Source organism: Taudactylus pleione, unplaced genomic scaffold, assembly GCF_031769625.1.
Source record: "Taudactylus pleione unplaced genomic scaffold, aTauple2 ptg000820l, whole genome shotgun sequence".
Taxonomy (NCBI): domain Eukaryota; kingdom Metazoa; phylum Chordata; class Amphibia; order Anura; family Myobatrachidae; genus Taudactylus; species Taudactylus pleione.
This window is the reverse complement of record NW_028285222.1, coordinates 1649676-1655845: the sequence shown is the minus strand read 5'-3', so window position 1 is coordinate 1655845 and position 6170 is coordinate 1649676.

Sequence of the window (6170 nt, the reverse complement as noted above, 5' to 3'; positions counted from 1 at the left end):
CTAAAGTTGTAAAAACATGGGGGATCACTATGGGTACCCCCGTTTTAGCCTTTAAATGAAAGTCGGGGATTTAAATAGCCGCAGCAGGTGTTTTTTCCCGACATTGAAGAAGTGATGCAGAAGAGCACTTAGGTTATTTTTTTCGTTTTTTTAAGTGGTCCCATCAAATTTGGGGTACATGAAAATGGGTACTAGCATATTTTGATGTCCCTAAAGTAAGTTTTTAAAAATTCTGCATTTGTGCACCTGCCGCTATAATTCTATTCTAGAAAACACCTGCCGCATACTTGCAGAATAGCCCTGAACCTATTTCCCTATTGTTAAACAATTTTTTCCCATTTTTTTTTTTCACCCCAATTTTTAAATACATTTTTTGGGGTGTCCCTATTTTTTTTAAAAACTTTTTTTGACACAGTTCTTTTTTAAATGTCATTCCCAGGGGTGCAGGCTATTTTTTTTAAGCCTGCACCCCTAAAACCCAGTTCTGCACTTTTTTTCGACACCTATTCAATGGTGAAAAGTTATCCCCGTTTTTTATCAAAGACTTTTCGAACCTGCGAAAAGTCTTTGAAATTGAATACGGTGTAAAACTAAAACCTGCGATAATGACGTCATAGGTGCGATATTAACGCAAAAACGATGTTTTCGCTCCCATATTGAATACCCCTATTAATCTCCCTACACCTGCAGTGCACAGTCTTTTATTTGCTCCTAACTCTGAATCAGATCAATGATCCCCTATTTTTCACTAACCAGCACTAGGCTGAGCCAGCCAGGACTGGTGACACTATAGCAGCGACTCAGCGTGACATCAGGAGTGGGTTCCGCTAGCCATAATGTCAGCCAGCTGTAGACTGGTCAGCCCAGGGCTCGAATCCCTAGGGAAGTGAGGACCCTCGAAAAATAGATCCTCCATTCCTAAGTACACATCCAGGACTCTTCTCCACATCCCCGGAGCTTTGGGTATGAAGGTAATTATTATTTAATAGTATAAATAATATTGTCAGTCTATCGGCAGCGGTATAGGGGAATAGTAGTTTAAAAATGTCAATCACTTGCTTAGTAAATAATGTATTTTTTGAAGGGGTAAATTTACTAAAGTGAGAGTTTTTAGAAGTTTTAAAAGTGATGTTGCCCATAGCAACCAATCAGATTCTAGCTATTAACTTCTAGAACAGTAGTTCTCAAACTCGGTCCTCAGGACCCCCACATAGGTCATGTTTTCCAGGTCACCCAGCAAGAGCACAGGTGTAGTCGTTACTCACTGACACATTTTAAAAGATCCACAGGTGGAGCTAATTATTTCACTAATTCTGTGAGGATGCCTGGAAAACATGCACTGTTTGAGGTCCTGAGGACCGAGTTTGAGAACCTATGTTCTAGAAGGTGCTATTTAAATGTTAAGTAGAATCTGATTGGTTGCTATGGGCAACATCACTTTTAAAACTCACTTCTAAAATCTCTCACTTTAGTAAATTTACCCCTAAATGTCCATCAGTTTTCAATTGACAGCTAAACCGATGCTTAGTAAATTTGCCCCTAAAGAGACGGGGAATGGGGGGGGGTTCTACATAACACCAGTCCTGGGCCGGTAGGAGGGTTCCGGGTCAGTGACTGCCCTTAATGCTCTGCCCACTAGCACTGACTGGTATAGCAGCGCAACACAGCGGCACCACATGCAGCTAGGGCCTCTCACTGCCCAATGTGCCACTGCACTGCAAATCCAGCGCTGTCAGTGGGCTGAGAGGAGCTTACAGGCGCTTGCTGCTCTCAGCCAATTAATGGTCCACCCATAGATTTCTATGGAAAAGACCGTGGATGAGTCTTTATTTCGAGTAGTACTGTACTTAGGGCCTGATTCATTACAGATCGCAACTGCAACAGCGTACGCAGATCGGCCGATGTTGCGTACTGCACATGCGTATGCATCACAGTGCCGTGTGCCAGTTAGCATTGCGATCGCTCTGCGATCACGTACGCAGATACAAAGCCATTGCAGAGTGAGTGACAGGACAGTGGCAAACGCAGGATTTCCAGAGGGGGGTTTCCAAATGCTTAATTTTAGAGTGAGTGTGGCCATTCCATGAAGAGGGTATAATTAGCACTTAACCAGCTTTAATAAGCGTCATACAAAGTGTATTGTGTATAATAATTCCAGCATATACAGGACCAGCGATCACAGTAAGCCATTAGATGCGCCAGTAGGCCATCCTGCCTGAGCTAAACGTATTTATTTTAGATGTGGGCACCATTCCAGATTATTAGAGCAAGTCCGGGAGCCTGGAGGAGCAGCAGAAGAACCTAGCACTGCCCTGGACATATATGTACATATTGGGCTCTATAGCAGTGCATCTCTAACAGTGCATGTTTTCCAGATCTCCTAGTTGGTGCACAGGTTATTTATTACTGTCTGATACAGTGCTAATTATTTTATTTGTGATACTGAGAAGAACATGCAGCACTAGTAACAATATATTATATTACTATTTCTATTGTGGTCATGGTGTGGGCTGGGGAGGGGGGTTTCCAGGCAGACGGAAACCCCCCTGCGTTTGCCTATGACAGGACGTCAGCGTTTGGCGGTGGTGACGGGGGAGTGGTCGGAGAAACACAGGCGTGCCTGTCCGGTTGAACGTCTTTACTTGGGCGTGCATAAATTAGCCACTGCAATGGCATACGCAGCTTGTGTACTCACTGGCGGCAGGGAGTAAAGTTAAGTATTTACTGTGAGTGTGTGTGAGTAGGTAATAACATTTTACAACACTCGGTGTGTATGTGTATTGTCTTTTATTCAAGAAACTAAGAGTTGTCCGCACAGACACTTTAAATCTCTTAAGTCCTTCCCCAATTAGTTATTGATGTTAGTGTATTATCGTTACTAAAGGGAGGTGCACCCAGGAACAAGTCAATATGTACAAGCATTTTATTTTATTGTAATTCTTTTTTTTTACAGGAGGACTACAGGTACCAGCAGGCCCTTAATTCCCGGGCTTTCTGGCACTTTTGGTTCCCCAAGTGTCCAGTGTTTGTGAGCAAATAATCAGTTGCCATTTGCTCCCATACACTTCCAGATTTTCATTCCAACCAACCAGATTTAACAGACGTCTGACAGACAAGTGTATAGTGTTTGCCCAGTATAGCATACTCTATGCAATTTTCTGTCAGATATCTGTCCAATCTGGCTGGTTGGAATGAAAACCTGGTAATGTATGGGAGCAAATGACAGTCAATCATATGGTTTTAAACACTGAAAAAAAGGACAAAACAAATTGTTCAAATTGGTTAAATTTGTTTAACCAATTTGTCTGAACAACCATTTTTGTCTGTTGGACGATTGTCATTTGCTCCCATACATTACCAGGTTTTCATTCCAACCAGCCAGATTTCTGACAGAAAATTGTATAGTGCACAGGTTCTCAAACTCGGTCCTCAGGACCCCAAACAGTGCATGTTTTCCATGTCTCCTCACAGAATCACAAGGGAAATAATTAGATCACTTGCGGATCTTTTAAAATGTGTGAGTAATGAATACACCTGTGCACCAACTGGGTGATCTGGAAAACATGAACTGTGTGGGGTCCTGAGGACGGAGTTTGAGAACCACTGGTATAGTGGATGCCCAGCTGGTGCTGTTGCCAGCTGAATAAGATGTGGAAAGTTTCCTGCTAGACTTTACCTCTTAAAGAAACTAGATAAAGGTTCATTGTTAAACAATCAATGTTTCTGTTTAATTGCTTTACAATCTGACTGCATGGGAAGTCTGGTAGCATTCGAGACCCAAGGAAAAGAAATTACCTTCTGCAGGAACATCCAGCATTTCCAGAGATTTCCCTTTATATGTACGTATTGATTCTTTTTTCCATGACAAGTAGCAATTTGCAGATTTTTGCCAAATATAAAGGGCTTTGTAGCAGTCTGCAGCTCTCTCACGGAACACTGAGGTTATGTCTCATAAACGTAAATACTTGATCTAATTTGTTGCCTTTTAAGTTTATTATATTTCCTGGTATAGCTTTCTCCACTTGTAGTCGCAAACAGCCATATATTTATTACTTTCTGTTTATATTGATGGTTCACTGATATGGAATGGGATGAAATACCGCCGGCTCAAATCCTGACAGTGACAGTGCGACAGATCGAGATCCCGACGGGCGTTGCTAAGTACCCTAACCCTCCCCTCTCCCCCACCTAACCCTAACTTCTGGGTGTCTAACCCTAACCTACCCTCCTAGTACCTAACCCTAACCTCCCCCCAGGGGTGCCTAAACCAAACCCCCCTCCCCGCACTCTAAACCTAACCCTCCCGGGGGGGTGCCTAAACCCTAACCTCCCCCCTAGTGCCTAACCCTAACCTTCCCCGGGAGGGTGCCTATCCCTAAGTCCCCCCGGGTGTCCCTAAACCTAACTCCTCCATCCCCGGGCTAAGTGTTATACTTACCCATCGGAGGACGATTGGGATGGCGGGGGTCGGTCTTCCCGGCGTCGGATTAAGATAGGTGTCGGCATTTCAACGCCTATCATAAGTCCTTTGTTGGGCAAGTTGTGTCTGGATTTAGGACCTCATTCAGAGCCACTCGCAAAATGCGTGCGTTCGCTCTGAATGAGGGCGGCTGCTTCTCTGTAAAGAGCCGGCCTCCTGGCCACTCACTAAGCTGTGGGTGACCACCCACAGCTTTAGCGAGCGGCCAGGTTGATGGTCGCGATGGTCAAGACCATCGCGACCATCGGGGCTTGCGAGGAGACCCTTGCGGTAGATTCCCGTCTAACAGAGCAGGAAGCTCCCTACTGACATCACTGGTGATGTCAGTAGGACCGCCTACAAATGGCAGGCGTTCCTTCAGGAAAGCCTCCGTTTGTGTGGCCACCCCCCCACCACGCCTACAAAACTGGGCGAGCTGTCGATCAACATCGACAGCCGCCCCTTTTGTAGTGAGCCCCGGAGTGAGAGCACATCAACCCGCTTGCGATCGCATAGGCGCTTGTGAGCGGGTCTGAATGAGGCCCTTAGACCGGCGGCATTGCGTCCGACGGTCTATTAACTAAATCCCACTTGATATATTTGGCCTGATTCAGCAGCATACGCTAATGCGATTGCAGCTGCGATTTTGCACAGAACACAGCTGCAAAAAAATGCTAATGGCTGCCAAAGCTCAGCCGGCATAGAGACGCTCACTGCTGCTTTCTCATATCCGTCCAATGCCGCTCTACTGCGTAAACATTGGTACCATCGACACACATCGGCCAGTCACGCAGCATTTACAACAAGCCTGACTAGTGTATGGGGAGATATCTGCGATACTAGTGTATGGGGAGATATCTGCGATACTAGTGTATGGGGGGATATCTGCGATACTAGTGTATGGGGAGATATCTGTGATACTAGTGTATGGGGAGATATCTGTGATACTAGTGTATGTGGGGATATCTGCGATACTAGTGTATGGGGAGATATCTGTCATACTAGTGTATGGGGAGATATCTGTCATACTAGTGTATGGGGAGATATCTGTCATACTAGTGTATGGGGAGATATCTGTCATACTAGTGTATGAGGAGATATCTGTGATACTAGTGTATGAGGGGATATCTGCGATACTAGTGTATGGGGAGATATCTGTGATACTAGTGTATGGGGAGCTATCTGCGATACTAGTGTATGGGGAGATATCTGCGATACTAGTGTATGGAGAGATATCTGCGATACTAGTGTATGGGGAGATATCTGCGATACTAGTGTATGGGGAGCTATCTGCGATACTAGTGTATGGGGAGCTATCTATGATACTAGTGTATGGGGAGATATCTTTGATACTAGTGTATGGGGAGCTATCTGTGATACTAGTGTATGGGGAGATATCTGTGATACTAGTGTATGGTAAGATATCTGTGATACTAGTGTATGGGGAGATATCTGTGATACTAGTGTATGGGGAGATATCTGTCATACTAGTGTATGGGGGGATATCTGTTTGTAGAAATTAAGTGATAATGAATAGACCCCTTTGAGTGTTGGGGACAAAAAGTGCTAGTGACAGAGGGCCTTATTCAGCAAGGAACGCAGTTGCTTATATGCACGCAATCATCTTGATTGTTGCGTACTGCGCATAGTCATGCATCGCAGTGCGTGTGCATGACCTAGCCACTGCGATCGCAGAGGATACGTAGACCCA